Raw genomic sequence first — 9739 nt, forward strand, 5'->3', positions numbered from 1 at the left:
TATTGTTGTTTGAGGGATCTCGCTTTACCCAATTTGACTCCATATTCTCTGCATTACAATGGTGACTACACTTCAAAAGTACTTCATTAAAGTACAGTGGGATATGCTAAGTTCATGAATGATGTCTTTCTTTCATTTTGGTTTCTAAATTTAGTCAATGCCAGGGAAGCATTAAGAACCTCCATGAAAAGCAATGTAACAGGTTGGTGTGGATTAGGGATAACCATGTGCTTTGTAGTTAAACCAACTTACTGCAGGGCAATACAGTCAAAGAGAAAACAGGGCCAAGGCTTTTTGCATCTATAACCATGTACAAGTACAAAAATAATGAGCTGCTTCAAAACAGTATGATGCACCTCAAGGACGATTAGCTTTACAGTAATGTAAGAGGGATGTGGCTGATCACAGAAAATGGTCAATTTCCAACAGTCTCTGAATGAGGTGAGGCACAGAAAAGAAAATGCATTTTTCAAAACGTTATTGCAAAGGTGGGATGTTTTCAAGAGGTGAAATCAAATATGTGTGAAAAAAATGACCAGCCATGGAAAATCCAGACATGTGCACAGTCAAGTACCAGGGCTTGTACTGTAAAAGGCAATAATGATAGAGCCACAAGTGCAATATATACAATGCCCTGGGTTGACCCACTGTTTCTTCTGGCTCACCACCCCCTTCCACTCACACACACATCTATAGTGAGTTGCTGGACTATGTGATACTATGTAAAGTATATCAATTTTCCCTCTTTTTTTTAAGAAGTCTGTCTCAGTTCACCTGCTGATGGAACCTTTGTTACCTCTAGACTCAACCATTCCACTACACTCCTGGCTGGACTCCAACTTTCCACCTTCCGTAAACCTAAAGTCATCCAAAACACTGCTTCCCACGCCTTAGCTCACAGCAAATCCCATTCCCTTATACCCACTGTGTTCGCTGACATACATTGACTCCCAGTCAACCAACTTCATAACATTAAAATTCCCATACTTCAGGTTTTCAAATACTACCATGGCCCATCTCCTCCAGCCCCACAATCCTCCAAGATATCTGCAATCGTCTAATTCTGGCCTCTTGTGCGTCCTCAGTTTTAATTGCTCTACCATTGGTGGCCGTGCCTTCAGTTGCCTAGGCCCCATGCTCTGGAATTCCCTCCCTATGCTTCTCTGCCTCCTTAACTCAAATTCCTCCTTTAAGGCACTGCTTAAAAGCTAGCCCATTGATCAAGCTTTTGGCCACCTGACCTGATATCTCCTTGCATAGCTTGGTTTCATAGTTTGTTTTCTAATGCTCCTGTGGAGCATCTTGGGACATTTCGTAATGTTAAAGGTGCTATATAAATATAAGTTGTTGTTGAAGTGTTTCTTTTTTACCTTTTTGTGTAAGATGGCCATTATTACATTAGTGTGAGTTGAATGCACAGCTGAGGAAGCAACTCATAACACACAGGCAGTGGGCGTGCGACACCACAGAATTAGAAAACAGCATTGGGTGAGCATTAGTGCAGGTGCAAATTTACAGGAATATAGCTATGACATGCTCTGAAGCGGAGACGTGCAGATTACTGGAAAAGTTTTAAAGGACACCACGTTATCCTGGTATTTCATAATTTCATTTAAAGGGGCAGTATTTTTACAAAGGACAGAAGGACAGTGTTCCTTTTAAAGGAATAGTATTCTTTAGAGGGGCGGTAAATCCAATTCCCTTTTGAAAGTTACTATTGAATCTGTTCCACCACCACTTCAGGCGGTGCCCTTGAGATGATGACAACTGGCTGTACAGAAGATTATCCTTATCTCCCACTGGCTATTTTGCTAATTATCTTAAAGCCATGTCCCTAGTTGCTTATCAGATTTCCTGCCAATGGAAATAGTCTCTCCCTTTAAAGCCTTGAACAAGGTTATTTTCCTAGTATTGATCTAACTATGCTAAAATGACAAAGAAGATGCTTTTACTCAAAATAATTCATTTTGTATATTGTCCAGGTTGGTAGGAAGCCATCTTTCCCTAGTGCTGCCTCATCCAGTTATCAAGAAATGTCCTGTTCCTGGTTCAGAAAATCAAACAGATAAAAAACATTCTAACCCACTGGTGCTGGGGCTCATTAGTCCTAAACTAATCCTTTTCTTCTTTCTTGTTGCTCTGGTCTCCTCCTCCTCCTTATACTCCAGTACAATCCATTGTAAAAGTAAAACAATTTTTTAAAAAAACCCTGCGCATGCCATAAATCTGAAACAAATATGGAAAATAAAACTGATCTTAAAATCTGAAACTGATTAGAAAAGTCAGTCTTTAATTCTGATTATAGAATGATAGGACAGAAGGATATAAAAGCATAGTTCAGGACTGTTCTAGTCACTATGCTACTTTCTGGACATAACGGGATGAGGGATGTTTGTGATGTGGAACACACTGAGGAGTTCAGTGTGCATCAAGCGTGGTCAGTTCAGAGAGGGAGCAAGTAGATGGAGAATGAAGCTCCCTCTACACCAATTTGCTTCAGCCACACCTTAGAAAATACCCTCCTATTCCATCAAGGTGATATTTCTCCTCACAAACTAAGTATGATATTGTCAATTATTGCTGAATTAGGGCCTATTTTGTGTTGTAGCTTCTTGCCTAAAGGAGGGTTGAACCTTCCTCAAACTGATTTCACTTAGGTACCCCATCAGTCTGGCCTGGATTGGAACACATGGAAATGAGTTGAAAGGCCAGTGTCAGACCTAATTTATCATGCAGTTCACCATGTGTTCTATCCGAGCACATTCATGATGTAATGCCCATGCAATAGCTTTTCCATTGCTATTTTTAGGAATAAACTCAGGAAATCCAATCTAGCTATTAAAAATGCTGAGCCAGTCCTTAAAAGTTAAACTGGGGCAGCTAATGTGTGATTCTATGAAATAACCAAATTACGTTACAGTTAAACATGCTCCGAGACACCAGCAATTGTCACAAGTTCCAGATACAGAGCAGAAAGTAATATAATGATATCAAACAGTCATTTATAGATTGCTGTTTCTTTTCATTGTCCTACATATTGTTTGCAAGCATATACAAAATGAGAAATCTGCCCAATATAACTGTCACTCTAACGGCTCAATCTTCTCATAATGTTGGAGGGGTAGAATGTTTGCCTACTGTAAATTTACAGTAAGCAGTTTCATTACGTTTGTGAGATCTAGGGAAGTGGACCTTGGTCAACATAGCCAAGAATCTGCTTATTTTTCAGTTTATCTACACGCACAGCCTTTAATGGAGCCACCATTTTGGTAACTGCCTTCTTGACTGTCAGTAGCCTATGACATTGATATAAAGCTTCCATTGTGCTCCAGCCAGTGCAACATATTAAGAGACAATAATTCCACTGCTAAGAGAGAAGCAAACTTTCAATGCAAAGCTTTTCCTTCAATAAAAACAGAAAAAGTGTAGCTTTTGAGGTCTCAAACTCAAACTTCTTACAGTGAGAATATGGCATACTGGAGGGACTATATAACGTTTCTTGGTTGAAAAGGTTTTCTTGGGTTGGCTTGAATCCCTCTTCAGCCTAGTTGCCGATGATAGCATCCCATCACACTTGGAGTTCAGCAGAGAAAACTTGCAATTTAGATAATAAACTGCTCAAGCTTTATTCTTGTGGTCTCATCTGAGCCCCACGTGATTATTGGAATTACTCTCTTCCTATTCAGCATTCTCTTTCCATTGCATTTCAAAAATTACTCATCTTAGCATGGTTACACAGCGTACTATAACTCCTTCCGCCCTACAGGAATGTACAGGACACCCACATACATGACCAGTTGCACATAGGGCCCAAAAAATTAGCACAACAAAACACTAGTCATCCATTTTTCTTGTTATTTTCAGAGCACCGGGCTTTGAGCAGATGTGACAGAACTATGGGGCAAGGCACTATTAAGCCATCACTATTCCAAGGACAGGAGGACTGCTGCCTTAATGTCACCCGTGAATTAATGCTGCATGTCAGATCTCTCAGCTACACATCTGACAAAGGCCAGTGTGTTCTGCTTTGCCAAAACTGTAATATATCATAGGCAAAAGGTGTTTCATTGAGAACAAAACATCCTCCAATAGAAGATAGGATTTTTTTTCTCCTGCCTTTTAGATTTTAGATTTTAGAACTTGACTGTGTGCACACAACTCACCAAACTCAAAAGCACAGCACCCTTAAGCAGGTCACTTTGCCATTTTTTTCTGAGCTTGGTAAAGGAAGGCTGAATTCAACAAATCTCTCTTCTAGAAATTTAAACCTGTCATCACAGTTGTGCTGCTTTTAAAAACTCCCTTGTGTGATTCAAATTTGAACTTTTACAGCAACATTTAAGCAACAGCTGCTTTTGAAATGAGCATAGATCCCTATGAACTGCAGATTGACATGAGTTGGACATTCTGTAAATCTACGTGTGTGCTGCATGAGATGTGCATACTCTCAAGTTACACTGTAAACCCGGATTCTGAGACTGCCCTAGATATTCTTATTCCATATTCACACTGCAAGTTCTTAGCTTTGCACTGGGCATTGCTGTTGTAGTGTCAATGCAGCTTCAAAGTTCTTACAACTACATACTCTGTATAAAAACACAGCTGTGATACTTTAATGCAAATAAAGGGTGCCAACCTACACTAGTACAGTCATCAATCAATGATTACCTCATTAACAGTCAATCAGTATTAAATAATTTTTTTAAAATTAACTGCAAAAAATAGTCTTCAAACCCTACCAGAGGCCCTATTTTGAAAGCTGAGGGCCTGAGAAGGCTCAGACTTGAGGGTGTGCCAAACCTCCAGAATTATGTTGGGGTCTCCAGGAATTAAAGATTAATCTCCAGTATACTGTTGCGAGCAACATAGAGGAGAAACATCATAGGGGAGCTTTGAAAAGTAATTTTTTTCTCATTCTTTTTGAACACATTTTTGTTTAAAAGCATTGCAGATGGGTAAGAAACGATGTTTCACTGGGTGGTGCAGCTGCAGGCAAAAAGTCCTGTGATAAAACCTCCAGGTAAATGTCCAGAGTTGGCAAACATTCTAAGGCAGCAAACTCTGTCAGTGCGCCTCCCCCACCCCAGAGACTCATGAATTCCCTGGCCTGAGTAAGATGTCAATCACATGTCACGCCAGCTGATCCAGAGTCTGGTCAGAAGGAAGTATGGTCAGCTGATTCCTTAATAATTATTCAGCCTAAAAAATAAAGCAAAACTTAAATATATTCAGAAAAAAATTTTCCTATGAATGCAACTTAAATTAAAATTTTATCAATAAAATAATGTTGCCTTGACCAATCAGAGTCGACCTGCCTAGTTTGAATTTGAACAAAAGCTTGGCAGTTAACTGCTCCCTGGTGCATTCTGCATGGCATTCTGCATCTCTACCAATCAGGGTCCACTTGCCAATCAGTGCTCTTTTCTCAAGCCGTATAAACTGTTGTTCCCTTTACTATTGGTAATCATGTGAATTGTCCTGATGAGTGCAAGACAAAAAGCTTCAACAATGTGTCTCTTTTTTCAGTAGCACCCAACGTTGGACTTCTTTACCGTGTAAAAGTATTTACAACTGTAAATTTATATTGTGAAGTATCACCAGCCAAAAATATGTCAAATGGTATACAGAATATGTATATTCACCATCAAAATAATTCTGAACTCCACGCCATATAGTAAATAAATATGTAAGCAGAGCTACGTGCTTTAAGTTGGCTCAAACACTGGAACTAGAATGGTTCAGTCATTTAAATGTAACTTAGGCCTGAATTTTTGCAGGGAAGGAAGGGGTCTCTGATTCACCAAAATAGCACTGGAGCCCCGATTGCAGAAGTCCTGCCCCCAAACCCAGCAGCCACCATTTTTGCCGGGGATGGGATGGACGAGGGCAGGCTGTAGTTTTCACGGATGCAGCTACAGATTGAAAAGTGCAGCTGCCTTCAAACAGATACAATTTTGGTTAGTGGGGTGTCCAAAACACCACTCGTGGGCTTTAGGCCTCTGAGAAAAATCAGAATATTTTCTAAATGGCAAGAGGCTAGAAATTATGGAGGAGCAAAGAGATTTGGGCGTTCAGGAACACAATCACAAAAGCTAGTTTGCAGATGCAAAAAGCATTCAAAAGGCTAATGGTGAGTTGGCCTTTACCTCAAGAAGATTGGAATAAAAAGGAGAGAAAGTTATGCTTCAATTATACAGAGCCTTGGTCAGGCCTCATCTAGGTTACTAGATTCAGTTCTGGGCACCAACTTCAGGAACGATACACAGTATTAGCCTTGGAGGAGAATAGAGCAGACTTACTAAAATTATACCAGAAATTTCGGTTTGAATTATGAGCACAGGTTGCACGAATTTGGTTTGTAGCCCCTTGAGTTTGAAAGATTGAGCAGTGATCTAATTGAGTTGCTTAAAGTTATAAAATAATTTGATAGAGTAGATACAGAGAAATTATTGCTTCAGGTGGGGAACCGCAGAACGACAGGGTACAGTCTTGAAACTAGTGCTTTGCCATTCAGATTGAATTCAGGAAACCCTTTTTTACACAAAGTGGGGTGGAAATGTGAAATTCTCTCCCTCTAAAGACTAGTTTCTGGGTCAATTGGAATTTTCAAGACTGAAATCGATAGATTTTTATTAGGTGAGGGTATCAAGGTATATGGGTAAATGGATTTGAGATACAGATTAGCGATGTTCTAATTAAATGGTGGAATGGGTTCAAGCGGCTGAATGACAGCTCAAACATTCAATAAGAATCTTGCAACAATTTCTGAACCATGAGCGGCTGCTCAGGAAATCTTACAGTCACAGATTGAGCAGCTTTTGACCATTCAATAAGACAACATTCAACCATCAGTCAAAGAGCCTTAAGTAACTTCAAGTTGTTGACCCACAAAGTAAATTGAGGTAAGTACAGTGTAATATATCCGCAGAGTTTTAAGCCTTCCTGCGGAAAGCTTGAACAGTTGATTGGGGGAAACTTAATTGGGGAAAGTGTCTTGCCAATCTCAACTTCTCAAGGAATCAGGGTGTAAGGCCTTAAGTGGCCAAACAATTATCCAGTGAGAAGTTGGAGGAGGCTTGAGTGTTCACTTAGTATTTTGGGGCCAGGGGACTTTTTCATCTGTTCAGTTTATTTATCGAACACTACCCAAACTGTAACAAGGAATATTCTTTTCAATTCCAAAAGCAAAATACTGCAGGCGCTGGAAACCTGAGACCAAAACAGAAAATGCTGAAATGCTCAGCAGATCAGGCAGCGCCCTTGAAGAGAAACGGAGTTCAGGTTTCAGGTCAATGTTGCCCCTTCATCTGATGAAGGGTTATCGTCGACCTGAAACATTAACTCGGTTTCTCTCCACAGACGCTGCCTGACCTGCTGCATTTTCTGTTTTTATGTCTTTTTTAATTCCACTACCCCATATGGCTGGATTTTTACTGCCAGCAAACCGGGAAATTAAACTGGCTTAAGATGGTCACCAGTAGGGGCCTCTACTACAAGGTGCTAACACGGCCAGGAATTTTCTAAGTTACTCTATGCACCACTTTTGCAACAATGTGCACTCAAAACTACTTTGCATCAATGCAAGAGTGGTTGCATAAATATATCTTATATGAACAATTATGGTAGTACTGTACACCTAATACAAGGTATACCAGTAAAACTGCACACCACACCACATTTATCCATGGTTTCTACTTTATGCTGCTGTTTAAAGTTATATATCTTTAATACACTTCATATTATTTGAACTAAATTAACTTTATTGCACACATTTTGACTATGTTTTATTCTTGAACACTATAAAATGGCAGTTGAAAATACAATTACAGGTGCAGAACAGCTCCACATCCGAATCCACTGTCTATTCGCCTCCTCCCCTCACCCAACCCCCTTCAAGCCCATGCGCTAGACTCTGGGGTAGGTGCCAACAGCTGCTGACCATGCCCCAGGTGGCATCCAAACTGAGAAATCTACACCAAGACCAGAACACAACTACAACCATTCAAAGCATACATACGAATTCTGTTCGCAAAATAATTCATCAACTTCCACTACAACTAAATCAAATGATCTAATTAAACAGATGTAAAGGTTCACAGCCCTGCAAACTCTGCATATCCTCCCAGCTAAAACACTGCAATTTAAAGCTATAGTGTACAATGCACATTTAGTAAGATTCAATTGAGGAACTTAAAGCGTTCTTCAAATATCTGGCAAAACAGGAATGTATTGATGTTACTGTGCCAACTGGTGAAAATAAGAAATGTTGGTGACAAAATTTACCGTAAAACCAAATTAAATACTGCACCAAAACCAAATGAAGAGACCTGTACAGTTAAAAAATATATCATAAAATGTCCTCGGCGTTGTTTAACAAGCTTCCTCTTTTTTAAAAGTAAAGCAGCCATTTTATACTTCATATATTTTCAAACTCACCAAGGACGGCACAAAACCCCTTTCCCAAATCAACAATAATACAACCATTCCCACCGAAGCCTCCACATCCTGACAACCCACCTGGGATCTCGGGGCAGGTGAGACCCAGCCGAGTAGATGGTCTCTGTCTCTCTCTCTCTCTCTCTGTATTTTCCTCTCTTTTGACCCAAATGAGATGGTGAGAATCGGTGACACTTCTAATCCGCGGCAGCAGCTTCGAGCTGATTAAATGCAAAACTGAAACTGAGCCTTTTATTGGGGCTAAAAATACACCTTACAGCATCAGCCCTCAAAAACCCAAGGGTGACACACACACACACTAGTAGCAAGTGACGGGTGCTTAAAGGTGTCACTGGCTTCTGAGAAGATGTCTCTGATTATTTTTTTCCCTGCAGACAAATGCCAATTTATTACAATATCATTGTGTTTGGGTCCCCGGTGCTTGCAGTTTAATAATAATTAATTGTGACAGTGGGTGTCCTATCTGATCGCTCCCTCTGCTGGGCGGCAACAGCTTTTGCGGAGACCCGTTATCTGTACTCGGAGCCCTTTAAAAAAAAAAGACCTTACGAAGAAAGAACTTGCATTTTATATAGCATCTTTCAGGAGGTCCCAAAAGTAAAGCACTTTACAGCCAATGAATTACTTTTGAAATGTAGTTATCTTTGTAAGGTAGGGTGCAATTTTCCTATCAGCCAGATCCAGCAAACCTCAGCAAGATAAAAACAAAAAGCTAAAAGCTACTGCGGATGCTGGAAATCCAAAACAAAAACAGAATTACCTGGAAAAACTCAGCAGGTCTGGCAGCATCGGTGGAGAAGAAATCAGTTAACGTTTCGAGTCTTCACGACCGTTAGGGTCGTGAAGACTCGAAACGTTAACTGATTTCTTCTCCACCGATGCTGCCAGACCTGCTGAGTTTTTCCAGGTAATTCTGTTTTTGATCAGCAAGATAATGATGGGATCATTTGTTTTTGATGTTAGTTGATAAATAAATATTGGCCAGGACACCTAGAAAATTCCTGAGCTAGTGCCCTTGGAATGATTTAAGTCCCGCCAGAGGAGATAGACAGGGTCTCCAAAGAAAAGGCACCTCTGACAGTGCAGCACTCCCTCAGTACAGCAGTGGAGAGTCAGCCCAGATTTTGCATTTAAGTATCTGACACCATAGCAACAAAATCATCCATGGCATATTACAGAATGCAGCTCCTGTCATTTAACAGGCTGTTTGGGTTTAATGCTGAACTACGAAATTCTGGGATTCTGTAGGATGGTCAGAATAATTCATTAACTCAACCATCGT

The 9739-nt window shown here is 40.2% G+C and overlaps 1 protein-coding gene across 1 annotated transcript in view; it reads right to left on the minus strand.

Annotated features, from left to right (window-relative positions):
- Positions 1 to 8657, minus strand: part of map3k14a (mitogen-activated protein kinase kinase kinase 14a) — a 46587-nt gene extending 37930 nt beyond the window's left edge. The window contains exon 1 of the mRNA XM_078529807.1: positions 8518 to 8657. The gene's annotated coding sequence lies outside the window, so the exon portion shown is untranslated. The remainder of the gene's footprint in view (positions 1 to 8517) is intronic.
- Between the last annotated feature and the right edge of the window lie 1082 nt (positions 8658 to 9739).

The sequence above is a fragment of the Cetorhinus maximus genome, chromosome 25 (assembly GCF_964194155.1).
Source record: "Cetorhinus maximus chromosome 25, sCetMax3.hap1.1, whole genome shotgun sequence".
NCBI lineage: Eukaryota > Metazoa > Chordata > Chondrichthyes > Lamniformes > Cetorhinidae > Cetorhinus > Cetorhinus maximus.